Source organism: Muntiacus reevesi, chromosome 22 (genome assembly GCF_963930625.1).
Source record: "Muntiacus reevesi chromosome 22, mMunRee1.1, whole genome shotgun sequence".
NCBI lineage: Eukaryota > Metazoa > Chordata > Mammalia > Artiodactyla > Cervidae > Muntiacus > Muntiacus reevesi.
The window spans coordinates 12877551-12905108 of record NC_089270.1 but is presented as its reverse complement, the minus strand read 5'-3'; the positions used below and the strand labels follow the sequence as shown (position 1 = coordinate 12905108).

The following is a 27558-nucleotide window of genomic DNA, read 5'->3' as shown; positions in this document are numbered from 1 at the left end:
TGGTGAAGGACAGGGAAGCCTGGTGTGCTGCATCCATGGGTTGCAAACAGCTGGACAAGACTCAGTGACTGAACAACAACAATGGACTTCAATAAGCCCAAAGCTGCAGTCTTCTCTCCACTCCATTCCCTTGTCCTCCCAACATGTGCCACTCCCAATGAGGAGCTTGTTTCTGCAGTCCTAGAAGGCAGTGATGCTCTGGCAAGAAACACCCAAGCTTTAAGGGAACTGGCAATTTCTACTTGGATGGCTGCTTGAGTGACCCTTTGGGAATTTGGATATTTTGCTATAGCTCCAGGTGACATCACGTGGGGTCGAAGAACCACCCCGATGAGCCCAGTCAGCTCACAGAACATGAGATAATTAAATGATTGTATTTTGAACACTATGTTTTGGGGTGTATTTTTCCCCAAAGCAGTAGGAAATGCACTTAGGCCTTTTATGGATTGAAGAGACAACACATAAACTCTAAGAATGGCATCAAACAATTGTAAACTAGAATCACTAGAATCATAAAATGTTGTAACAATCCACATGGAACCATGGACTGTAATGAGGGCACTGCAAAATGATAGGATGTTGTCCTGGATGCTTAGATCTGTGTCTCAGATCCCTGAATATTATACCCTGGGCCAGTCAGGCTATCCCTCTCATTGGACAGAAGAGGGAGGAAGGGTCTCAGTGAGCCAGTGTTAGGGTGAAAACAAGGACCCAGACCCCTCAGTCTCGCCCCGCTTACAATCAGCCACTGTTGGGATGCTGCTGCAGTTGCGCACTGCTGTGTTTCCCTGACCTGGGTGTGCAGACCGGGGGAGGGAAGCTGATTCAGTCACAGAAGAGGGGACAGACCCTGTGCCTATGGGATGGAGAGTTCCAGAACTAGAAGGAACCTTAAATGCCATCTAGTCCCATATGGAGAGATTGGGAGCCAGAGAGAGAAGAAATGGCTGGTCTATGATCTAAGGGTCTGATCTTTTTATGCTTGTCAATAAAGTTTTATGATTTTCTACTTAAAAGTCTGGCATATATGCATTTTTATTATGATATTTTTATTATCATCATTGTTATTATCACACTTCATTATTGTTTTTTAAATTTATCCTTAATTGGAGGATAATTGTTTTACAATATTGTGTTGGTTTCTTCCATACATCTGCATGAATCAGCCATAGGTATACATATGAACCCTCCCTGTTACGATATTTAAAAATAGATTTTATTTGTGAAGATAGTCTTTTAAAGTAAGATGTACTCACAGGGAAAGGAGTATGTCAAGGCTGTATATTGTCACCCTGCCTTTTTAACTTGTATGCAGAGTACATCGTGAGAAATGCTGGGCTAAATGAAGCACAAGCAGGAATCAATGTTGCTGGGAGAAATATCAATAACCTTAGATATGCAGATGACACCACACTTATGGCAGAAAGTGAAGAACTAAAGATCCTCTTGATGAAAGTGAAAGAGGAGTGTGAAAAAGTTGGCTTAAAACTCAACGTTAAGAAAACTAAGATCATGGCATCCAGTCCCATAACTTCATGCCAAACAGACGGGGAAACAATGGAAACAATGAGAGACTTTATTTTGGGGGGCTCCAAAATCACTGCAGATGGTGACTGCAGCCATGAAATTAAAAGACACTTGATCCTGGGAAGAAAAACTATAACAAACCTAGACAGAATATTAAAAAGAAGAGACATTACTTTGCCGACAAAAGTCTGTCTAGTCAAAGTTGTGGTTTTTTCAGGAGTCATGTATGGATGTGAGAGTTGGACCATAAAGAAGGCTGAGCACTGCAGAATTGATGCTTTTGAACTGCGCTGTTGGAGAAGACTCTTGAGAGTCCCTTGGGCTGCAAGGAGATCAAACTAGCCAGTCCTAAAGGAAATCAACTCTGAATATTCATTGGAAGGACTGATGCTGAAGCTGAAACTCCAATACTTTGGCCACCTGATGGGTAGAATTGATTCATTAGAAAAGACCCTGATGCTGGGAAAGATTGAGGGCAGGAGGAGAAGGGGACTACAATGGATGAGATGGTTGGATGGCATCACCAACTCAATGGACATGAGTTTGAGCAAGCTCCGGGAGATTGTGAAGGACAGGGATGCCTGGACTGCTGCAGCCATGGGGTTGCACAGAGTCGGACACGATTGAGGGATTGAACAACTGGCCACTGGTGTCGGTTCATCAGGCCCCCTTGTGGATGCTCTTGCGATCAGCGTGTGGACACTGAAAGAAAACCTCTTCCTCTAGGCATGCTTGGCCAGAAGCTCAAACTGTAAGACTGTCTAGATCCTGTTGCCCAAACGAAGATCAGACCCACCTGAAGCTGCAGGGAGTTGAGCCAGGCTGAGATCTAAGTGCAGAGAGAGGCCCTGCTGGAGGTGTGGGCTCCAGCCCAGGCAGAAGAGTGGTCTGTCCCTGAATTTCATGTTTACATGGACAAGGGCTGTACTTTTCGATTAAGGCTACTTAACATTGTGCTTCATTCACTCGGAACTGAAACAGTCATTTGATGCATCCTTCTACTTATTTGCTACTGGAGAGAAAGGTTTAGATGCTCAAAAATGAATCATAGGAATCAGCTATAATATGCCTCCTACAGATCCTCAATTTATATTCCAATAGTTGATGGACTATTGAAATGCTATGTTAATAACAGTGAGTTCTGCACTCTCAATTCACAGCTAAACAGTCAAAGGGCATCTCATTCAATATTCCATCAGAACTCTTTGGAAGAGCGACATGAATTTTCAGGAGAGAAACACGCAGAGTGGAATGAATTCTAAAGAGGAAATTCAAAATGCAAAGACAACAATAATTTAGGCAATAACTCTGGTTATGGCTTTTTCTCGCTGCAGATCCTTTGTCACCTGGGCCACGGACTCTGCATTCCCCAGGAGTCTCAATGCTATTATCTGAGAACAGAGAATGACCTTGGATTGACCTCCCTGCGGTTTCGTGCGGTTCTACGGCTCCGTGCTGTTGTCTCTTTTGCTCCTTCTTGGATTGGAATTACAATTATGTTCTTAAGATACTGTTGCATATTGTCATGGAAATGATGGAGATAGGGAATGAGAAACCTATACTGGATTACAGTAACAGTGACCATGGAGAAATCAACATTCAAGATCAAAGAAGGTCAGGAGCTAGAAAGGCATCAGTCCAGACCTGGACATTGACACAGGCCATCATGGTGGCCCAGTGGTAAAGAATCCGCTTGCCAATGCAGGAGTGGAAGGACATGCGGGTTTGAGCCCTTGATCGGGAAGATCCCCTGGAGAAGGAAATGGTAACCTGCTCTAGTATTCTTGCTGGGTTAATCCATGAACAGAGGAGCCTGGCAGGCTACAGTCCATGGGATCACAAAGAGTCAGACATGACTGAGCACGCACACACTGCATGAAGAACCCCATGTGTGTTGGGTTTTTTTTTTAAATGCATTCATTTCCTACCTTATTCCAAAATAATAGATTAAAAGTGACTTGCTAAATACATGTACATAATACAATTGAAAATAAGTAAACTATCGGTCAAGTCAAAGAATAAAAAAGAAAGTCAAGAAAATGGATGCAGGCAAAAATACCCCAATTCATGCTCCAAGAACCTGCCTGCTTGCCAGAAGTGAGCCATCAATGGGTCTCTAACCTTCCCCAGCAACCAGAACAAAGTGAGAAACACAATTGGCTCCATGATTCAAGGGTTCAAGGGTCAAGGTGAAAAAACAAATCACTTGTTTACTTTTATGATTCATAAGTTTATTACTGGTACAGAAGCCAGAGGGACGTCCCTCCCACTGGCTTCTTATAAAGATGGCATTCTGTAATGTGTGATCAATGAGCTAAATACAATTGTTCTGTGGACTTCCTTGGTGGCTCAGTGCTAAGACTCTGTGATCCCAAAGCAAGAAGTCTGGGTTCAGTCCCTGGTCAAGGAACAAGGGACACAACTAAGAGTTCACGTGCTGCTACTAAAAGATCTTGCATGTCACAATTATGACCTGGTGCACCCAAATAAAAAGTAAATATTAAAAAATAATAAAATGCTCTGAACAGAGTCGCAAGTTTAACCGGAGATTTTTTTGTATGATGTTCTTCAGCATAGGCTGAATGTGTCAAAGTCCAGGTCCATAAAAAAAGGGCTTCATGGGGCAATAGCAAAGTGGTCTGGCAGCATGCTCATGGATGAACTTTCTTAATAAAAGAAATGCTGGCAGATAGCCTCAGGGACTACTTTACAAACGTGAGCTCACGCTCACACCAACAAAGATTCTGTAGACTTCTACCATACAGCCAGCCCTGTGCCAGAAGCTGGGGTTCAGGGGGAGAAGTTGCCCCAGATGGCTCACCTGAGTTTGGATAGCCATAAGGGGTCTGGAGTTCAATGTTCCATGCCAGGACAAGTGCCCCAAATGATCCATTGCTGCATTTCCATTTCTTGCCCTTGGCCATGAACCTACAGTCCCAAGTAGACTCTTCAGTGTCACTGTCATCCCTACCCGATCACTCACAATGTTCCCTAATCCCGCCTTTCTACACTTTTCCATCCATCATCCTCTTTTCAGTTTAGAGCAGTAGTTTGCAAACAGGGGGGCCTTTGCTCTCATGGGGACACTTGACAACATCTAGAGACATTTGTGGTGGTTACAACTGGGGGAATGGGTGCCACTGTCATCCAGTAAGTAGAGGCCAAGGTTGCCGTTAAACATCCTACAATGAACTGGACGCCCCCATCACAAAGTGCGACCTGGCCCCCAGTGTCCACAGCACCAAGACTAAGAAACCCTGGTTCAGATGGATGTGCCCCTTTTAAGGGGCTTCCCTTGTGGCTCAGCTGGTGAAGAACCCGCCTGCAATGCAGGACACCTGGGTTCGATCCCTGGGCTGGAAAGATTCCCTGGAGAAGGGAAAGGCTACCCACTCCAGTATTATGGCTTGGAGAATTCCATAGACTATACAGTCCATGGGGTTGCAAAGGGTCGGACATGACTCCTAACCTGGAAGATGGAGCTGGGTGACCCTTTTCCTGTCCCTCTGCACCCTGTAATAGCTAACAGCGATATGCCGCCCACCATGTGCCAGGCACTGCTCCACGTACCCTGTGTCTATTAACTCTTTGCATCCTCCCAGTGGCCCTCGGAGGTAAGTGTTACCATGAGCTGCCTTTGGCAGATTTGGACTCACTGAGACGCAGAAAGATGAAGGACTCTTTTCCAACAGACCCAGCCGGGAAACGGCAGAGCTGAGAGTTGAACCAAGATGATTTCTCCACCTCCAGATTCTAGAATTATTACGTGAAGTAAGGTCTGGCTGCTTGCCGCTTGAAAGCCAATCAGGAAACAAGATAGGTGGAAAAGAAGTTTGCTTTATTTCGGATGCCAGTAACTGGAGGAAGGGCGAACTCATGTCCAAAGGCGAATTCATGTCCAAAGATGAACTCATTTCCAACAATCAGTGGGCAATAGCTTTTAAAGGCAGTGCAGTGGGAGGTTGGGGGGCTACATGTAGAAACAGCACAGTCAATTCTTGACATCTTGAAATCGGTCACGTCATCTTGATTGTTTTAAGGAGTAATTGGTCTTCAGAGTTCCAGGGTTGGTTTGTCCCCATTTCCTTGAGACCAGTTCTTGAAATTGTGGCAGCTTATGTGAGGGCTAAGTCTGGTCATCATGTGTTAACTTCTTCTACCTGGTGGGAGTTTGAGTATAAGACAGTTCAGTTCAGAATATTATCTATAGCCCTTGACAAGGAACTAAAGTCCTTGATTTTGTTTAACGACTAAATTAGTATCATTTTGCCCCGTTTGACTGCTTTCCTTGGTTTCTTCACTCTCTCACTTCTCTGGTTAAGGTTACTCTTTGGCTAAAGTGCTTCCACAGACCAAAGGCAGGCTGAGGACATGATGCTGAAGGACCACAGGGTCCTGCTTCATTTCAGAATCAGGGCTCTGGTGGCACTTTCCTTGTGGCTCAGGGACCCTCTTTCTCCTGGTCTCTCCTTCCCCCCAGGCAGCCAGCTGTCTGGCACAGGGACCAAGCTGTTCTTAGCTTTGTGTCCCTGCATTTAGCCCATTACCCGGAGCATCAGACACACTCAAGAATGAATGAGTCACAAACACCCAAAGGGCCCACAGTCTATGTGGCACATCAGTCTGTCAATTTCATGCAGAAGCCTGAGGGAGCGGGGAAATAGTACAGAAAGAAATATGGGAGGTGGTGGGTTGATGGGAAAGGAAAGCTTTGTGTTGGCACTGGTCTCTTTGTGATGTTTACATCACTGCTTCCAGGAGCTTCTTTATCCTCCACACCCCTCCCCACCCGCCAGCTACACAGCAGGTTTTGCAGACCCTAAAGTACCATCTCTCTGCGTCAGTGAAGAACCCCGTTCTTATGACTTAATGGTTTCATTTAATTTGTAAATTGAATTTGTGCTTGCTCCTGCTTACTTCTAAAAGTTTTGCAATGCCTAACAAAGTAAGACTGATGGAGACGGAAAATGTGGAATGAAGGAGAGGCGACTGGTACGTTCATGTGGACAAACTGACTGCGGGCATGGGTCAACCTCTTTTGCAGGGCCCAGTGACAAGCCAGTGCAGAACGGACAATCTGCTCTCACTTCTGAATGAGATGGAGCCAAACTGCTCCCCTTGGACTGATTCCAAAAGAAATGTATAATTTGCATTCTTTACAAAGGGGCGTGGAGTAAGAAACAGGGAGTGAATAATGGTAATTCACACTAGGAGAGTGTGTCCTATGTGTATTCTTATATTCCTGGGAGATATTGGTCCTTAGCTTTCTGTCACTGCACTATCTTTATCTGCTCTTGGTATCACGGTAATGCAAGTTCATAAAATGAATTGGGAAGTGCTCATTTCTCTTCTATTTCCTGGATTTCCTGGAAGAGATTGTATAAAATCAGTATTAGTTCTTTAAATATTTGTTAGAACTCTCCAGTGAAACTATCTGGACATGGAATTTCATTCTTCAGGAGTTTTAAAATTATGAATTCAGTTTATATAAAAGTGATAGGATTATTTAATTTTTTTCTTGGTTAAGTGTTGGTAGCATGTAGATTTTGAGAAATTGCTCCATTTCTTCTAAACTGTCAAATTTATGAGTATAAAGCTTTTCACAGTATTCCCTTATTATCTGTTTAATGGCTGAAGAATCTTTAGCAATAGCCTCTGTTTTATTCCTGATTTTCATAATTTGTACTTCTCTCTCTTTCTGTGAGTCAGTCTTGCTAAAGTTTCATCAAGCTTTTTTTCTGAAGAACAAGCTTGCTGTTCCATTGATTTTTTTTTTTTCTACTGCTTTCTTCTCTTCAATTTCATTGATTCTACTCTATTATTTCCCTTCTTTTTTCTTTCTTTGGGTTTATTTTTCTCTTCATTCTTTTAGTTTTTTGAGATGAAAAACAGATCAAAATTTGAGACCTTCCCCCTTTCCTAATGTAAGCATCCAGAACTATAAATTTCCCTATCATCACAGCTTTAGCTGAATCCTACAAATTTTGTGCTTTTGTTCACACTTGTATGTATCTTTATTTCTTCTGAGGCCTCTTCTTTAACCCAAGGATTATTAGAAGTCTGTGTTTAATTAACAAATATCTGGATATTTTCCTACAGTCCTTCTGTTAGTATGGTCTAGTGTGGTTGCATTATGGTCATAGCACATATTCTGTTATGATTCCATTTTTTAAAGTTTGTTGAGGTTTATTTTATGAACCAGGAACCAGATCTTATTTGTGAACTTTCCACAGACACTTGAAAAAAAAAAAGTCCTTTCTGCTGTTACTTGTTGAAACATTCTACAAATGTCAGCTAGGTACTCTTGGTCATGGTGAAGTTCATCCTTTTATATCTTTGCTGACTTTCTGTCTAGAAGTTCTATCAATTGCTAAGACACCCTCAGGTATAACTGTGGGTCTTTCTGTTTTTCCTTCCAGTGCTATTAAATTTTGTTTCATGCATTTGGAAATTGTGATGGTTGACTCATTTATAACATTATTTGAATCATCTTAATATAGTGCCCTGTATCATATTACCATGTATAAATTTCATTTTTTATTTATAAATATTATCTATTTCCTACTGAGTCTCAGCACAGCTGGTTTTACTTGTCCCTTGTTATAAGTAATGCTGCAGTGAGACACTCTCCATATTTCTTCTTATGCTCACAGGCACAAGATAGCTTGTTAAACAAACGTGCTGAGTACCAACCGTATGTCAGACACTGGTCTAGGTGCTGTGGATATGGAAGTAAACAACAGAAATCACGTCCTTTCTCTGTGGGATTACATAAAGTGAAATAAGCAACCAGCACAGTGGGAAGCACATAGAAAGTCTTAAGGGGAACTAGTTAGAACAATCAGTGGCTAAATGAATAATGCTAATATTCTGATGCTAAATATATGACATGATGAATGTGTATCACATTCTTACTCTTGCAATCCTTGCAATAACTCCAGAGGAATATACAATTATACCTATTTTGTGCATGCTCACACATGTGATAAGTTGCTCAGTCGTGTCAGACTCTTTGCGACCCCATGGACTGCATGCAGCCCACCAGGCTCCGCTGTCTGTGGGATTTCCCAGGCAAGAATTCTAGAGTGGGTTGCCATTTCCTCCTCCAGGCGATCTTCCCGACCCAGGGATCGAACCTGTGCCTCCTGTGTCTCCTACATTGCAGGCGGATTCTTTACCACTGTGCTACCAGAGAAGACCTTACACCTATTCCACTAAGCCCAAACAAGCACCTAGAAAGTTTGCCTTATTTGAAGTCATACACTTGATTTATTTTTTAAAAGGAGGAGGGGAATATTAACCAGTGGCAAATGGGAGGTTTTTCAGTAAATGGTTCTGCATCAATTGTGTGTCTATGAGGAGAAAAATGAATTCTGACAGACCGCATATCATACACACCTAAAAATTTCAGAAGGACTGTAAATCTTAATGTATGATACAAAACAGTGAAATTTCTAGGAAAAAAAAAACATATGGGAGAAGAGTACAGGGAGTAAAGACTGATGGCTAATAGATATTAAGTGTTTTTTAGGGATGACAGAAATGTTCTAAAATTAGATAGTGGTGATGGTTATGCAACTTGTGAATATATTTAAAACTACTGAATTGTGCATTTAAAACTGTGCATGTGCAAATTTTATAGCATGTGAATTTATATCTCAATGAAATTGTTATCAAAAAAAGCAATGTACACAACAATGTTCAGTATACTAAGCCATTTGGGTAAAAAGTGGAAGGACTTAAAAAAATAATATATGGGTTATTTATGCATACATAAAAGATCTCTGGAATTATAAGATTGACAACTATGATCTGGGCAGGATCACTTGATGGCCTGGTTTTAGGACTAGAAGAAGGAATTTTCACTATGTATCCTTTTGCATGATGGTTAGTTAGTATCACTGACATAAATATAAGCAAACTCTGGGAGATAGTGGAGGACAGAGGAGTCTGGTGTGCTGCAGTCCATGGGGTCGCAGTCAGTTAGCAATTGATCAGCAATAACAAATTATGATATGAAAATACCTATTCAAAAGTGAATAAAATTAGCTTAAGTTCATCCATTTACAGTGAAAGAAAAAAGGGCAAGAGATTTGAAGAGTTGCTTGAACAAAGGAGGGATAAGTGTTCAGCCTCATTAGAGACGTGCAGATCAAAATGAAAATGTGGTTTCTCATCACACACAACAAAACGGCTAAAATAAGAACTAGGGACAATAGCACAAGTAGCTGGCTCTGTATCAGCCCTGCCATTCACACTCTGCTGACTGTAATCCAAATTGGCCAAATACTTCAGAAAACTATTTAGTGGTATCTACTCAGGTTGAGTAGCTATGCTAGCAAAGTAATGCTCAAAATCCTCCAAGCCAGGCTTCAACAGTACGTGAACCATGAACTTCCAGATGTTCAAGTTGGATTTAGAAGAGGCAGAGGAACCAGAGATCAAATTGCCAACATCCATAGGATCATAGAAAAAGCAAGAGTTCCAGAAAAACATATACTTCTGCTTTATTGACTACACCAAAGCCTTTGACTGTGTGGATCACAACAAACTGTGGAAAATTCTTCAAGAGATGGGAATATCAGAACACCTGACCTGCCTCCTGAGAAATCTGTATGCAGGTCAAGAAGCAACAGTTAGAATTGGACATGGAACAACAGACTGGTTCCAACTCGGGAAAGGAATACATCAAGGCTGCATATTGCCAACCTGCTAATTTAACTTATATGCAAAGTACATCATCCAAAATGCCAGGTTGGATGAAGCACAAGCTGGAATCAAGATTGCTGGGAGAAATATCAATAACCTCAGATATGCAGATGACACCACCCTAATGGCAGAAAGAGAAGAGAAACTAAAGAAACTCTTGATGAAAGTGAAAGAGGAGAGTGAAAAAGTTGGCTTAGAGCCAAGTTTAAGTATTAAACTCAACATTCAGAAGACTAAGATCATGGCATCTGGTCCTATCACTTCATGCCAAATAGGAGAAACAATGGAGACAGTGACAGACTTTATTTTGGGGGGCTCCAAAATCAATGCAGATAGTGACTGCAGCCATGAAATTAAAAGATGCTTGCTCCTTGGAAGAAAAGCTATGACAAACCTAGACAGCATACTAAAAAACAGAGACATTACTTTGCCAACAAAGATCCATTTAGTCAAAGCTATGCTTTTTCCAGTAGTCATGTACGGATGTGAGAGCTGGACTATAAAGAAAGCTGAGCACCAAAGAATTGATGCTTTTGACCTGTGGTGTTGGAGAAGACTCTGGAGAGTCCATTGGACTACAAGGAGATCCAACCAGTCCATCCTAAAAGAAATCACTCCTCAATATTCATTGGAAGGACTGATGCTGAAGCTGAAACTCCAATACTTTGGCCACCTGTTGCGAGGAACTGACTTATTGGGAAAGACCCTGATGCTAGGAAAGATTGAAGGCAGGAGCAGAAGGGGATGACAGAGGATGAGACGGTTGAATGGAACCACGGACTCAATGGACATGAGTTTGAGTAAGCTCCAGGAGTTGGTGATGGACAGAGAAGCCTGGCGTGCTGCAGTCCATGGGGTTGCAAAGCGTTGGACATGACTGAGTGACTGAACTGAACTAAACTTAGGTTGAACACGGCTTCCCTGGTGGCTGCCAATGCAGGAAATGAGGGAAACGACCCCTGGTTTGGGAAGATCCCCTTTAGAAGGAGATGGCAACTCACTGCAGTATTCTTGCCTGGGTAATCCCAATGGATAGAGGAGCCTGGGAAGCTACAGTCCATGGGGTCACAAAGACTTGGACATGACTTAGCGACTAAGTAACAACTCAAGCTGAACAAAAACATGCCTGGTTATCCAACAATTTCTTTCTTCTGCAGATATCCAGCAAAGACATTCACCTGCATATACAAAGATACATGCACCAAAATATTTGCACCAAGAGTTTTGATTATGAGTGCATTAGTTTGCAGGGATGCCATAACAAAATACCATAGACAGGGGTGGAGTGGGGTGAGGAGCTTAAAAGACAGCAGTTTCCTCTCTCACAGTTTGGCAGGGTTGAAAGCCCGACGCCAAAGTGTCGACCTGGGGCCTCTCCCTTGGGTTTGCTGAAGGCTGCCTTCTCCCCGTGTCCTCACATGATGGTCCCTCTGGGTGTGTCTGTGTCCACATTTCTTCCTCTTATAAGGAGACCAGCCAGATGGATTAGGATTCTCATTAATGACCGAGTTTACCCTTGATTACTTCTTCAAAGACCCACCTGTCTTCAAACACACTCAGATTCTGAGGCACTGGGGGTTTGGGTTTGGTTTCAACACATTTATTTTGAGTGGACACAATTGAACCCCAGTGAGTCTGCTATCTATTCACAGATTCATTTGCCACTTGAGACTTCTCTTCTGTGCATCCTGTTGTTATTCATCATCCATTTATCTATGAAGCTGTTTGATTCTCTAATTAGTCGTGTGTGTGTGTATGTGTGTATGTGTGTGTGTGTTAGTTGCTCAGTCTTGTCCAACTCTCTGCAACCCCATGGACTATAGCCTTCCAGACTCCTCTGTCCATGGAATTCTCCAGGCAAGAATACTGGAGTGGGTAACCATTCCCTTCTCCAAGGGGTCTTCCCGACCCAGGGATCAAATCTGGCTCTCCTGCATTGCAGGCAGATCCTTTACCTGATTCTGAGAAGCCCTAGTTATTTATAGGAGCTGTTTACATATTGGAGATGAAACTTCTGACATGTATATATGCTGACAATACCTTCTCAACCAGTGTTCTGACTGTCCACTTTGTTTCCTGCAGGGATCTGTTTCCATGCAGCCGCTTAAATTTGTTAATCGTATCTTATTTTCTGTCCCTTTGATCTATCTCCACATGAGACAGGTGAAAGTCTCCCGTCAAATATTTGACTTGTTATATTTCCTAATGATTACAGCAAGTTTTGCTTCATATATTTTTCAATTTTGTATCAGCATACAACTTCAGAGATGTGAATTTTTCTTATCATTTTGTAGTTTATTCTCATTAACCTGAAAAAAATTTTTGCTGTGATGTCAGTTTTGACCTATATTCTTTTCCTGATCTATCTTTTTACATCTCATTATATACAGTTTTTCACTATCTATCCTCATGTTTTTTGCTGCACTCTTGTAAATAGGCCATGCATAGATTTTTAAAACATTCAAACTGAGAGTTTGACTATTGTTTAGGGAGAACAGCATGTTTATCCCCATTATAGTGACTGATATTACTGCTATCTCTATGTGCAGCGCTTTCTATCTACCATACTTTTCTCTTAAAGTTCATTGATTCAGTTTCTTTAATTCCCCTCTTGGCTAGTTCTGAACTTTTAGTGCTTACATTTAAATTTTAACATCTACATCACCTTACTTAGCAAGGTATTGAATTAAACAATATTTCTACTTTCCTTTTAAAAAACATAGTAGTAGTATATTTTACTATGATCACCTCTTTTTCTATATCCTTTATGTTATTGTTACCTAGTGTTTTTTTAACCTAGTTTTTAGAATTAAATTTTATTTATGTTAATCTGGTTCAATTTTTGTCACATATATATATATACATATATTCTTTGTAATTTTAAATATAATACAATATATATTTTATATACAAATTCACAATAATTATATACATATATATATAATATATACACATAAAACACATGTACCTGTGGTTTGTAAATAATAATTCAATAAACTCTATAGCTACTACCCAAATTAAACAGAAGCTGATTCTGAAAAGATGGTGGAGAAACACCAGGAACCTATTCCCACCTTAACAACAACTGCACTGGCAGAATGTCTGATGCAATTATTTTGGAACTCTGGAGTCTGACGAAGGCTGGCAACTTTCAAGGAAAGGCTTGGATTGAAGTTATTGATGGTTAATTTCAGCACTTGGTGAAGCAGCAGATACCCATCTGTCACCCCCAGGCCCAGCGCAGGGAGCTGTTCTGGTGTTCCAGGAGCAGCCGGCACACAACTTGCAGAAGGCAGGGTGGGCGAAAAGGACCCTGACCTTCAAATATTGGAGATCTGTGACCTGATCGCTAACTGTTGCTTCTGACCACAGTAGCGAAAACAAAGAGGTGGGGAGAGCATGTTGCTGTACCTCCCCTTATTGCTGTGAACCCCTCCCCCACTGGCCCAAGTGACTGTCAGCAGACTTAAAGGGCTTGCACCCATTTCACCCCACTTTCATTTTCCTCTTTTGGGAGCCAGATATTGAAGACTAGTACATTTAAAACCACATATACGGGGAAAATCAGAAATTCACCATGCATGCACAGGGAAAAGCACCGTCTCAGGAAAAGAAAAAAATAAGATCTAAAGTTTATACCTCGGGCGGATCCCTGACTCAGGGACAACACACAACAATAAAAAACAGAAAAGAGCCTGAGGAAGGGAAGAATCTGATTCCCGAGTTACCAAATTATTAGATTAAAACGTCAAAGTTTTGAAAAAAATGTCATAAGACATACAAGGAAGTCAGAAAGTATGGCCCATTCAAAGGGAAAAAATAAACTAGAAACTGTCCCTGTGACAAGATCTTATAGCAGGTTTAGTAGACAAACACTTTGAAATAATGGCCTTAAAGATGCTCAAAGGACTAGAACTAAAGGACACTGTGGAGAAAATTCAAGGAAATGATATACAAACAAAATGGAAATATCAAAAAAGAGCTAGAAAACCTAAAAAAGAAACTGAAAAGAAATTCTGGAACTAAAAATTATAATAACTAAAATGAAAAATCACTGTAGGGATTCAAAGGTAGATTTCAACCAGTAGAAGAATGAATCAACAATGTTGAAGATAGGCCAATGGAAATTACTGAGGCTGAAGAAGGGAAAGGAAAGGGATTGGAAAAAAAACAGAGTATGAGGGGTCCTCTGAGATACCGTCAAGTGGGCCAACACACACATCATAGGAGTCCTAGAAGGAAAAGAAAAAGAGGCAGAGAGACTATTTGGAGATATAACGGCTGAAACTTCCCAAATATGAGGAAGCACATGAATACAGACATCCAAGAAGCTCAATGAAGTCCAATAGAACGAACTTAAAGGGACCCCCACTGAGACACATTATAAAAAGAGGAAAACCAAAGACAGTCTTCAAAGCAGTAAGAGAGAGGCAACCTGCCATATAATATAGTTCAGTTCAGTCGCTCAGTCATGACCAACTCTTTACGACCCTGTGAACCGCAGCACGCCAGGCCTCCCTGTCCATCACCAACTCCCGGAGTTTACCCAAACTCATGTCCATTGAGTCGGTGATGCCATCCAACCATCTCGTCCTCTGTCATCCCCTTCTCCTCCTGCCCTCAATCTTTCCCAGCACCAGGGTCTTCTCAAATGAGTCAGCTCTTTGCATCAGGTGGCCAAAGCACTGGAGTTTCAGCTCACAATAAAATATAAGGGAACCACAATAAGATTATCTGCAGATTTCTCATCAAAAAATTCAGAGATTGGAAGTCAGGGGGCTGATATATTCAAAATTCTAAAAAAACAACAAAACAACTCTCAAGCAAGAATCTTATATCCAACAAAAAGTCCTTCAAATGGAAGGGAGAAAATAAGGCTCCCCCAGATAAATAAAGCTGAGGAATTTCATCACCTCTAGACCTGCCTTCTAAGAAATTCTAAGGGCAGTCCTACAGGTTAACACAAAAGGACACTAGATAATTTGAAGCCATAGGAAGAAATAAAGGTCTCAATGAAGATAAATAACAGGGCAAATGTAAAAGCTAGTCTGGTTGTAACAACAGTTTGTAATCCCACTTTTCATTTTCTACACTGTTTCAGAGATTAATACTTTTTAAAAAGCAATTATTAGTCTAAAAGTATTATTATAACTTTAGTTTGTAACTCCATGCTTCATTTTCTACATAATTTAAGTCACTAGTATATTTTTAAAAAAAATACTAGTTCATGTTTTTAGATACATAATGTGGTGGTGGTGTTGTTTAGTTGGTAAATCATGTCTGACTCTTTGGTGACCCCATGGACTGTAGCCCACCAGGCTCCTCTGTCCATAGGATTTCCCAGACAAGAATGCTGGAGTGGGCTGCCATTTCCTTCTTCAGGGGATCTTCCCAACCCAGGGATCGAACCCATGTCTCCTGCATTGGCAGGCAGATTCTTTACTGCTGAGCTGCCAGAGAAGCCCAGATACACAGTGTATAAAGGTGTGATTCTGGGACGTCAAGCATGAAAAGGAGTGGGGATGGATGTGTAAAGAAGTGGAGTCTGTGTGTGTTACTTAAGTTAAATTAGGGTAAATCCAAATTAGTGCTATAATCTTAGGATGTTAAATTTAACTCCATGGTAAACACAAACAAAATAGATACAGAATGCACACAAAAGAAATGAGATAGGAGATTGAACATTTCACTACAGAAAATTAGCTAAACACAAAAAAAGACAATAATGAAGGAAATGAGGTGTAAAAAGCTCTAAGGTATATAGAAAACAAATAGCAAAGTGACAGGAAATGAAATACCACCTTGTTAGTTAGTTAGTTAGTCAGTTCAGTCGCTCAGTTGTGTCCGACTCTTTGCCCCCATGAATCGCAGCACGCCAAACCTCCCTGTCCATCACCAACTCCCGGAGTTCACTCAAACTCATGCCCATTGAGTCGGTGATGCCATCCAACCATCTCATCCTCTGTCATCCCCTTCTCCTCCTGCCCCCAATCCCTCCAAGCATCAGGGTCTTTTCCAATGAGTCAACTCTTCACATCAGGTGGCCAAAGTACTGGAGCTTCAGCTTCAGCATCAGTCCCTCCAATGAACACCCAGGACCTATCTCCTTCAGGATGGACTGGTTGGATCTCCCTGCAGTCCAAGGGACTCTTAAGAGTCTTCTCCAACACCACAGTTCAAAAGCATCAATTTTTCGGCACTCAGCTTTCTTCACAGTCCAACTCTCACATCCATACATGACCACTGGAAAAACCATCTTGTTAGCCTTAAAAAGGAAGGAAATTCTGCTTACTCTACAACATGGATAAACCTTGAAGACATCATGCTTCACATGTGAAGCATGTGAAGTGAAATAAACCAGTCATCAAAAGTCAAATATTGTATGATTCCACTTTTATGATCTTCTTAGAGTAGTCAAAATCACCGAGACAGAAAGAAGAATGGTGGGTCCAGGGATGAGGAAGGGGAAACTGGGGACTTATGACAATGGGTATAGATTTTTGCAGAATGAAAAGAGTTCTGGAGATAGACAGGGGTGATGACTGCACAACAGAATGAATGTCCTTCATACCACTGAACTGTACATTTTAAAATGGTTATGATGGAAAATTTTATATGTGCATTTCACCAGAATAAAAAATTAAATTAAAAAAAAAAAAACCAGAATCTGACCAATAGCACCTAAGTACTTGCAGATCTCCCTTCAATTACATTGTCCTCTATTTCCCAGATAGAACTTCATTCTTTTAAAAAAAATTTATCCTTAACTATTTTATAGGTTTAATACCATTATGCACATATTTAAAATGTGGTGTTTGGTTTAGCATAATTTAAAATGTATACAATGGTATTTATTACATAGCAGTACTTCTCAGTAACAATATAGGGTAATGTACATTTAAGCCCCAGTACTTGTGAGGTGTACACTTGAGGTATCAAGTTCACACGTGAAATAATTTTTTTTTCTTTCCAGAGCCCATCAGAGACTTTCTTCTGGTATCCTTCACTGCTGGACATTATTTTTTTCCTGGTTGACTTTTCAATGAAGGCACAACCTTCAGAAGGTTCTCAGTTTATGTGATGGTCTCAGTTCATGCTCTCCATCTTACATTTGCCCAAGGTCTAATCTTCTACCCCTGGGGGTGCTGAACCCTAAGTCCCAGTGTAAGCGCCCAGAGGTCAGCGCCCTCACCTGCTTCTGGGCAGCTAAGGTGTCAGCGCACATCCTTCATGTTCCAGTTTTCAGTGGCCATCTGCTGGCACATGAAGGTTTTCCTTTCTTTCAAGTCAAATTATGTACTTAAAATAATTTTTAAAAATATGTCTTGTCCCGTGTTTCTTGGTGTTTTTATTGAGAGGCTTTTCATGTCCTGTATTAGAGCACTGCTTTGCTATAAGTAGAAACCACCATGTCATCTTGAATAACAGCTTATTTTTTTTTTTTGTCTCTCACCACCCCTGGGACCCTTTACCAGTCATCCCATTCACCTAGCCACTGACCAGCATCAATGTGGATGGCAAAGTGAGGCTTCTTGATCAGTCACTCTCATATAGGGCATCCTAAAGATGGATATGCAGCAGAGAGTCATATCAAGTATTAGAAACAGTTCCTGGGTCACTCACTCATTAATTCATTGCACAAACAATTAAAGAATACCTGCTGAGTGACAGGTAAGGCTTAGTATAACCAGGAATATTTTATTGATGGTCAAAAAATGTTTAAAAGATCCAGATTGCAGGTTCTCAATACATACAATTTTTATACAATTTAAAAAAAAATCTGTGTATCCTTTTCAAATATGAAAGGAAAAATACGATTTAAAGGCTCCTGAAAATGTTGGTCATATGAACACTTAAAGGACCACATGTGAGTGAGCTACAGAGGCATAAACTATGAGGTGCAGCTCTTTATATCTTTTTTCTTTTTGAGTGATCAAAACACCTCCCATTAATTTTCACATAACAGGCAGGTAAGCAGATGAAAATAGATTCATCCACTTGTTACAAATGGAGACAATGGATCTGAGAAGGCACTCATAAGCAAACGAAGGCTCGGGTTTCAATTTCTTGATATCGGTGTTAGCTGACCCACAAGCACCCCAGTAAAATTGCAGCTGATTGTAATGATCTAAGGCAATTAAAAAAAAAAAAGAATGAATTGGCTGAGTAAAAAAAAATACTCTAGACAGCTTTCATGTTCCAGAAATGACCTGTTCTCTAATAGTTCCTTCACCACCCTGTCCTGAGAATTAATAGATACACACCGGCACAAATAATGATTCAAATGAAGTCAGCATATTCAAGTCAGTCTTAGAATGAGCATTGATTCTCTCTGCACTCTGCCACCTACAACACAATCATCCTACCATGCAAAATTGAACATGCTTGCTATATTCGATCTTTAAAAAAACAATTAACAAGAACAAAAGCAAACAAACCTGTTTGGCTTTCACATGCTCCATGTTTATGATAAGGACTTGGAGTTGGAGAGAACAAACTCAGTGAGATAAAAGATCATTTGGAGCAATCCATGTCAGTTCGAAAGTCTGGCACTCATATACAGTGGGAGCTAGTCCAAATGAATGGCAATTAAACAAGTATTTATAGAGTGTCCTCTATATGAGTCAGTCAATGAGGAAATTGGAAAATCCCACAGGCTCCTGTTCTCACTGTGAGGCAATTTGGTGCTGCAGAAAAACACCAGAGCTAGGCACTTGGACAGAGCAGGGGGGGGAGACTATATAGTTCCATTTGCCAGCTGTGTCTCTCTGGGCAAGTATTTCAAGTCACTGAGCCACATTTTCTTTCTTTGTAATATGATTATTGTAAGAATAAAAGCAAATCATGAGTTGGTATAAGAAACACATGAGAAGATGCATGTGGAAGCAGTTTGAAAACTAGATGCAATATTTTTTAACAGTTGCATCCGACTCTTTGTGACCCCATGGACTATAACCCACCAGGCTCCTTGGTCCACGGGACTCTCCAGGCAAGAATTCTGGAGTGGGTTGCCATTTCCTTCTCCAGGGCATCTTCCCGACCCAGGGATCAAACCCAGGTCTCCCACAATGCAGGCAGATTCTTTATCTTCTGAGCCACCGGGGAAGCCCACAGATGTAATCACTGCTCCATTAAAATAATACATGAAGCAAAAAGAATCTCCTTGTGTTTTAAGTCCTTTGGTTTTCCTCTCAGACAAGAAGCTGCGACATGATGTACAACTGTCCTTTCAGTGAATTCCTTCAAGGTTTGACATCAGAGGCTCTGAAAACATCAAATTCTCTGTCTTCAAGTAGCAGCCCAGGGGAAGAACTTGGAATGGAATCTTTGGATGGCAAGGATGGCATATTAAGAGAGGGCCCCTAGCTGAACTCCCCAAAGTAGCATGTGCATTCTAAGAAGCCTGTAAAAGCATCAAAACTTGATAAAAATTCCTTCAAAATGCAGACTGACCATGTTTTCCCTTGGTTCTTAGGTGAAAAGAGATGCTTGGGGGCATTTACAACAGATGATAGAAGTGATGTGTTGGGGCACCTGGAAGAGTTGGGGTGACATGCATGGCTGAAAAGCTGGCTCTGTTTAAAAATGCTAAAATTTCCTCATGAGGCTCTCCTTGAGTTCTCAGATTTGGGCCCTGCCTTTTCTTTGAGCCTATCTTTCTCCCCACCCCCACCAGAGACCTGGGCAACAGTCATACTCAGGGTGACTGACTCAATGGTGATTCTTCCCACAGGGGGCCCTCCCAGAATTTCTCAACTCAGCCCTAAAGCCCCGATCATCCCTCCATCCACCCATCCAATATTTTCAAAGCACCCACTGAATACCAGGTGCTGCAGAAACTGATGGGGATACAGTGATGGTAGTCATGGAGACAACATCAGATCTACGATGTAAAGGGTGGACATGAGACAGCAAGCAAAGGATTCATGGGGGTTCAGAGGAAAGAAAAAGGGGTAAAGCAATCCTGGCAAAAGTGCACCTCCTCTGAGAAGACTTACTCCCCTCACAGGCTGGGCCAGAGACCAACCATAGATGAACCATAAGAAGATATTTGTATTGAAATGAATTAGCAGCAGTTTTAAATAGAACAATAATAACAAGAAGTCAGACTCTTGGAATCATGGCTGAATCCCACTGCTGCCAGACCAGGGTCTGGGGCTTCCCTAGTAGCTTAGTGGTAAAGAATCTGCCTGATAATGCCGAAGACACAGGTTCACATGTTCAATCTCTGGGTCAGGAAGACACCCTGGAGAAGGAACCAGCAACCCACTCCAATATTCTTGCCATGGACAATCCCATGGACAGGGGAGCCTGGTGGGCTAGAATCCATGGGGTTGCAAAGAATTAGACATGATTCAGCAAGTAAATAGCAGCAGCAGCAAGTTGGAACTACATCATTAGATAATATTATATCATTGGTTTACTTGGTTTATCTGAATACAGTCTGCTGCTCCATCCCTGTCCCCACATTAGAAAGGGCCTGCTCTTATAGGACAAAAGCATTGTCAAAAATCAATTGACCATATATTTGTGGCTCTATCCTTGGACTTTCTATTTTGTTCCATCCCTCTGTCTATGTTGATACCAATAGAACACTGTCTTGATTATTGTATATTTATAAGTCTTGGATTAGTTTTGTAACTACATTCTTAGTAGAAGGAAGTTCCCGTCTATTCTAAGTAGATATTGCTTTGTAGGTTTCTTTTCTTATAACGTCTTAGTTTTAAAAATTGTTTTGGCTATTCCATTTCCACATGTATTTTAGAACAAGTTTTTTAATTTCTATATGAAAGCTTGCTGAGATTTTGACTGAGGTCGTATTGGATCTAAGGATCAATTTGGGGAGAACTTATACCATGGTAATATTGAATTTTAAGACCCATGAGCAAGGTATATCTCATCATTTATTTAAATCATCTTTCAGAAATGTTTTATAGTATTCAATGTATAAGTCCTATATAGGTTTATTAAGATTCATCCTTATTTCACATTTTTATGTTATTATAAATAGTAATTTAAAAAATTCAATTTCTAAATGTTTATTCCTAGCACTGAGAAATTCAATAACTTTTAATATATTGATCTTATCTGGAACTCAGTACTAAGTTCTCTTGTTATAATATTTTTATGTCAATTTTATCAAATTTTCTATATAAACAACACCATCATGCAAGTTGCAAATAAAGAGGGTTGTATTCATCCTTTCCAATCTAAGTGCTTTCTATTTCTTTTTCCTTCTTTATTGCACTGGCTAAAATCTCCAATATAATGTTTAATGGAAGTAGTGAGAGTGGATATTCTCATCTTGTTTCAGATCTTAGGGGAAAAGCATTAAATTTTCTCCATTAAGTACAATGATATCTAAGGTATTCTATAGATGCCCTTTATTGGGTTGAGGAAGTTCCCTTCTATTCTAGGTTTGTTAAAAGTTTTTAGCAGAAATGGATGTTTGATTTCGCCAAATGCTGTTTCTGCACTAATAGGAATGATCATATGTTTCTTTTTATTTTTAGCATGCTTATATACTTAATTCTATTATTTTTCAAATGTTAAACCAATCTTGAATTCCTGAGATAAATTTCACTCAGAAATTGATATCCTCTTTATGTATTATTAGATTTGATTTTTTAAAATTTTTTGAATATATTTTGCATCAATATTATTGAGGGATATTGGTTTGAAGGTTTCTTTTCTTATAATGTCTTTGTCTGGTTTTCATAACAGGGTAACGTTGAATTCAAAGAATAAAGTGGGGAGTATTCCCTCTATTGGTATGTCTTCAAGTTCACTAAACTTCTCTCTTGCAGTGTCTAATCTGTTATTAATCCTATCCAGCATATCTTCAACACATTTAGTTTTAAACTCTAGAAGTTTGATTTAGGTCTTTTTTATATCTTCTATGTCTCCACTTAACTTTTTTAACTTATGGAATACATTTATAATAACTTTTAATGTCCTTGTATGTTTCATATAAATTTTCCTTTTTTTTTTTTTTGGTTGTTTCAAGTAGGAGGATAAATCTGGTCTCTCTTATTCCATCTTGGTAAGAAGCAGAAGCCCTGAGCCTACATTGTGATACAGAGTAGATTTTCCAAAAGAAAGGCTGATGAAATTAATACTTACAGAATGCTCAGGGTGCCAGGAATGCATAGTGAATAGGATAGAAAGACCTCTGTGCTCCTAAGTTTACAGTCTAGTGGGGGATGATAGTAAACTAACATGAAGCAAAAAGTAAATACATAAATGAAAGACCCAGAGGAATCCGGTGGAGAGGGAGGTGGGAGGGGGAATCGGAATGGGGAATACACGTAACTCCATGGCTGATTCATGTCAATGTATGACAAAACCCACTGCAATGTTGTGAAGTAATTAGCCTACAACTAATAAAAATACATGAAAAAAAGGAAAAAAAATCTGAAATTTAAAAAATAAATAAATAAATAAATAAATGAGACAATTTTAGCTAGTGTTAGGCAAATGAGAGTGACCACTAGGGACGGGAAGAGAGTGGGAAAACAGCCTTACAGATATTGGTCAGGGAATGCATCTCTGAGGAGCTGACCATGCAATAGTCATGGGGAAAGGCAACACAGGCAGAGAGATCCGCAGGTACAAAAGTCCTGAGTGGGAGTGACCTCAGCACACTGCAGTGTAGAATGAGGACCAGACAGGCAGTAAGAGAGAGAAGGGGGAGACAGGGGCCAGATCAGCTAGAATCGTGTACATCAGGGGCAAGGAGTGGAGTGGAGTGGGGAAACTGCACGCAAACACACAGGAAACATCAAAGTGAAATTTTCTTTACGTCCCTCCCTCGAGAAAGATGAACGACAAACATCAGAGAAATTGGCTCACTCTTCCTGGCATCTGCAGAAGGTATTCAGTCCACAGGCTGCTGGCAGCCAGGATGGAATGGTCCTAAACCTCCTGCTGTCCTGCACCTCATCCAAGACATCCTCCTGACAGCACACCCTAAGCTCTGCTGGCAAGCCATTCCTGCAACCCCACAGCCATCCTCCTCACTCTCGGGCCCCGAAAGGGAAATGACGGAGCTGCAAACTGTTTGGGGGCTGCCACATTTCCTTCCAGAGATGATGGAGCATAGAAATGGATGAAGCATACAAATGTTGTCTTTGCCTGAGAAAAACTGGTACGAACAGTATCTCTTTCGAGTGGGTTGCCATTTACAATCATAAGCAGAACCATTTTTTGGTTTCCTTCCCCCACATTCTGGTGTAATTTGTTTTCTCCATATTTGGCTTTGAGAAATACATAACCAGAATATCTGAATAAACTTGATTTATGTCCCAGCTGTGTGACTTATTCACTGTGTGACCTTGGGCAAGTCATTTAATCTCCTTGAGATTTTGTTTCCTTTCCTCAGATATGAAGAAGCTCTCACCTTCCCATCCTCTCCCAGGGGAACTGCTATTAACCATTTTAATGATACACGAGTCCTTCTGTACCTAGATAATGAGGCTGAGTCACACACAATCCTCCATGTAAGAATATAATTTGGTGTTGAGCTGAGAATTCTAGGGAAAATGGGAAGGGGGAAGAAATCAAGGTCACAGTCTATAATAAATACTTTTACTCTTATTCAATTTTAAAAATTAAAGACTTAACTGAATTTAAGAGAATAGCAATGGCATTGCACCCACTGACTCAGCCATACTGAAAAACTATTTACTACCCATGACTTGCTGGGAATCTTTCAGATCTTCCTCACTCACAGTTTCAACAGGATGATTGAAAATGTGGTTTTCTAAGAGCAAATTTTCTGTGTAATGTCCCCCAGCCAAGCATTCTACATCATCTTGGTTTCATGGTTCAGGAACCTATCTTCTTGGTCCCCTCTTGGTCCTGTGGACCCCAAAGTGTTTGGATGTTTGAGATGGGAAACCCTCTGCTTGGCCTTTATTTAATTTTGCAGTGGGTGAAATGTATTTAAGAGCATAAAATCAAAGTTCATGCAAAAGGTTCTTGGGGTTGAAAAGGAATTATAAGTAGAGTAACTTTAGAGTTGACCAAGCAGTTTCACCTTCTTCCTGTTATTTCACTTTGAAAAGCCAGCATAACCATTATCCCCAGTGTGTAGACAGAAACCTGAACCCCAGAGAGGACAAGGGGAATTGTTGAAGATCACAAACATGGTGAGAAGAGGCTGATGCCCAAACTGCCTTTCCAAGCTCAGGGCTCCTTTAAGTAAGCCATGCTAGAAGAAAGCTATGACTGGGATAAAACACTATTAATATAAGACCAAATTATTTTGATTCAGACTACTGCAAATTATTACTTTCACTCTGTGTTCCTTGGCGACTGCAACTGAGTTCTTTATCTAATTTCTTCACCTTTTCCCAGAGTTCACACCACCTCCCAAATGAGTCCCATCTGTGAATTTAATTAACCAGCTGCTGTCCTGGTCTTCCAGATCGTTAATTAAGATCTTCTTTGAAACCAGACCTAACCCTTTTACCCTCAGACATCCCCTGGAGACTTTCATGAGGCTCTGAAGATAACTGTTTATTTTAACCCCACATTATATGCTCAGCTTGCAAAGAGAGTTTTATAACCGTACTATTTTAAAAAGTTAATTTCTCCAGGGACAGACTGTGAGCCAGCTCTGAATGTTTTATCAAAATCCAAACAAAATAAACTGCTTCCAAATGTTGTTGATGCTTTTGTTTTTATTAATATTAGGTAATTAGAAAAAATATTAATAACATTTGCTGTAGCTCCTATGGTTTAAATCCCAAACTTGCTGAATGCATGTATTAACAGGGGACTACATGTATATCAGCAGACTAAAAATACCCAACCATTTATCTCTTTCATGCAGGAACCCAAGATCTAGAAAGTTGCATTAAAGAGCTAAATTAAAAGAAGAAAAAAATGTTTATGTATAAAGATGCTCATCATTTTATACATTACCAAGCACTGGGCCTGACCTTATTATCTAACAAGGGGAAAATGGTTAAGTACATTTTGGTACATCTGTGTTATGGGATATTATGCTGCTATTAAAATCAACACCATGTAATTACAGGGAAGGCACTGGGGATATAATCTCAAGTAGACAATAAAGAAGACAAATTAGCAAAATGTACAATTACTTTAAGGGGGCTTCCTAGGTGGCTCAGTGGTGGAGAATCTGCCTGCAGGCGTAGGAGCTGCAGGAGATGGGAGTTGGATCCCTGGTTTGGGACTATGCCCTGGAGAAGGAAATGGCAACCCACTCCAGTATTTTTGCTGGGATAATCCCATGGACAGAGGAGCCTGTTGGGCTATACTCCATGGGGTCACAAAGAGTCAGACATGACTGAATGACCGAGCATGCACACACAACTATTTTCTATAGAAATAGGTTCTTAAGGACAAACATGGGAATGACCAGGAGTAAAGATTAAAAATAGTCAATTTCAAGTTATAAGATTGTAGAGGTTTATTTGTATGTTTAAGTTAATATGTATGCAACAAATAAAGTTAGACTGCCCTAACTCAAAATATCTTAGAAACATCACGATGATCATGGTATGATCCAGGATGCTTGCACTGTAGTTCTCTACAGCAAATGTAATAAAGCCTACCCATAGACGTTGGACCCTACCATGTCAGTTAGCCCCGAGGTATTTGTAACCTCCAGTATCTGTATCTCTATGTCCAAGGATGTTTATCCAGGACCTGCAGGAGGCCATGCAGATCAGAATATCCAAAGAATCAACATTTCCTCAGAAGGAAATTTCAACTCTTCTTAGGAGGCAACCAAACACCGAAATAATCTCACTTTTCAGATGGTGTAATTCTGAGATGTTTCTTTTGTGTCATTTCTCAGATTCTAACAAAGGACCAAAGAAAGTCTTTAAAGTTTTTCTAACATTTAGAACTAGAATGACAGGTATCCACATGAAATAACAGGAATGTCAATAACTACCTCATATCTTACACCAAAGATAATTTGAAGCAGAAAATGGATATACGAGTTGAATATATTTTCTAGAAGAAACACAGAAAACTCTCTCTGTGATGGGATAAGTAAGACTCTTTAGGGGATAAAAAGCAATGAACATAGAGAAGACTGATCAACTGCAGTTCATAAAAACTAAAATCTTGACCTAATAACGATACCATAAAGAAAATGGAAAGCAAGTCACAGACTGGGTTAAAATATCCACAGTGTAAAAATGACAAAGCATTTTCATCCAGATTTTATAAAGAACCTCTACAACTCAATAATAATTAAAAAACAAATAACCCAATTTAAAAAATGCAAAAGACGTGGGCAGGCACCTCACAAAAAAAGATATATAAATGCTAATAAGTAGATGAAAAGTTCCCAGCATCATTAATTATCAGAAAAAAAGGAAATTAAAATCACAAAGAAATGCCTGTACACATTGACTGGAATGGCTATAATTTAAATGGCTGGCAGCGCCAAATGTTGAAAATGTTGTGGAAGAACAAGAACTCGCAAATTGCCACTGAAAGTGAAAGTGTTAGTCACTCAGTCGTGTCCGATTCTTTGAGATCCCATGGACTGTAGCCCACCAGGCTCCTCTGTCCATGGGATTCTCCAGGAAAGAAAACTGGAGTGAGTAGCCACTCCCTTCTCCAAGGGGTCTTCCTGCATAAAGAATACGCAGGCATATTCTTTACTGTCTGAGCCACCAGAGAAGCCCTGTATTGTCATTAGGGAGCAACAAATTTGATAACTTTGGAAAACTTTTTGGCAGGTTCCTATAACGTTAAACAATTCAACTTTTTCCAAAGTGTTTACCCAATAGAAACCAAAGTATATGTTCACAGAAAGACCTATATAAGAATATCCATAGTAGCCTTCCTCATAATAGCCCCAACCTGGCAACAGCAAATGTCTATCAATCAGAGAATGGATAATTAATGTAGTGTTTTCACATAGTGGAACACTACACACTAAGAAGATGGAATGAACTACATGTTCTCAACAAATTATATGGGTGCACAGCCCGCTCAGTTGTGTCTGGCTCTTTGCAGCCCCATGCACTGTAGCCTGCCAGGCTCCTCTTTCCATGGAATTTTCCAGGCAAGAATACTGAAGTGGGTTACCATGACCTCCTCCAGGAGATCTTCCCAACCCAGGGATCGAACCCTCATCTCTTGTGTCTCCTGCATTGCCAGGCAGGTTCTTTGCCACTAGTGCCACCTGGGAAGCCCTTATGAATGATATGTGTGTGTGTGTGTGTGTGTGTGTGTGTGTGTGCACGCGTGTGCACGCTCATTCGTGTCCAACTCTTTGCAACTCCATGGACTATAGCCTGCCAGGCTCCTATGTCCGTGGGATTTCTCAGG

The 27558-nt window shown here is 40.4% G+C and overlaps 1 protein-coding gene across 6 annotated transcripts in view; it reads right to left on the bottom strand.

Moving 5' to 3' along the window:
• The window catches only part of STK32B (serine/threonine kinase 32B), a 372649-nt gene that overhangs the window by 143277 nt on the left and 201814 nt on the right, over positions 1-27558 (bottom strand). The window lies entirely within an intron of this gene.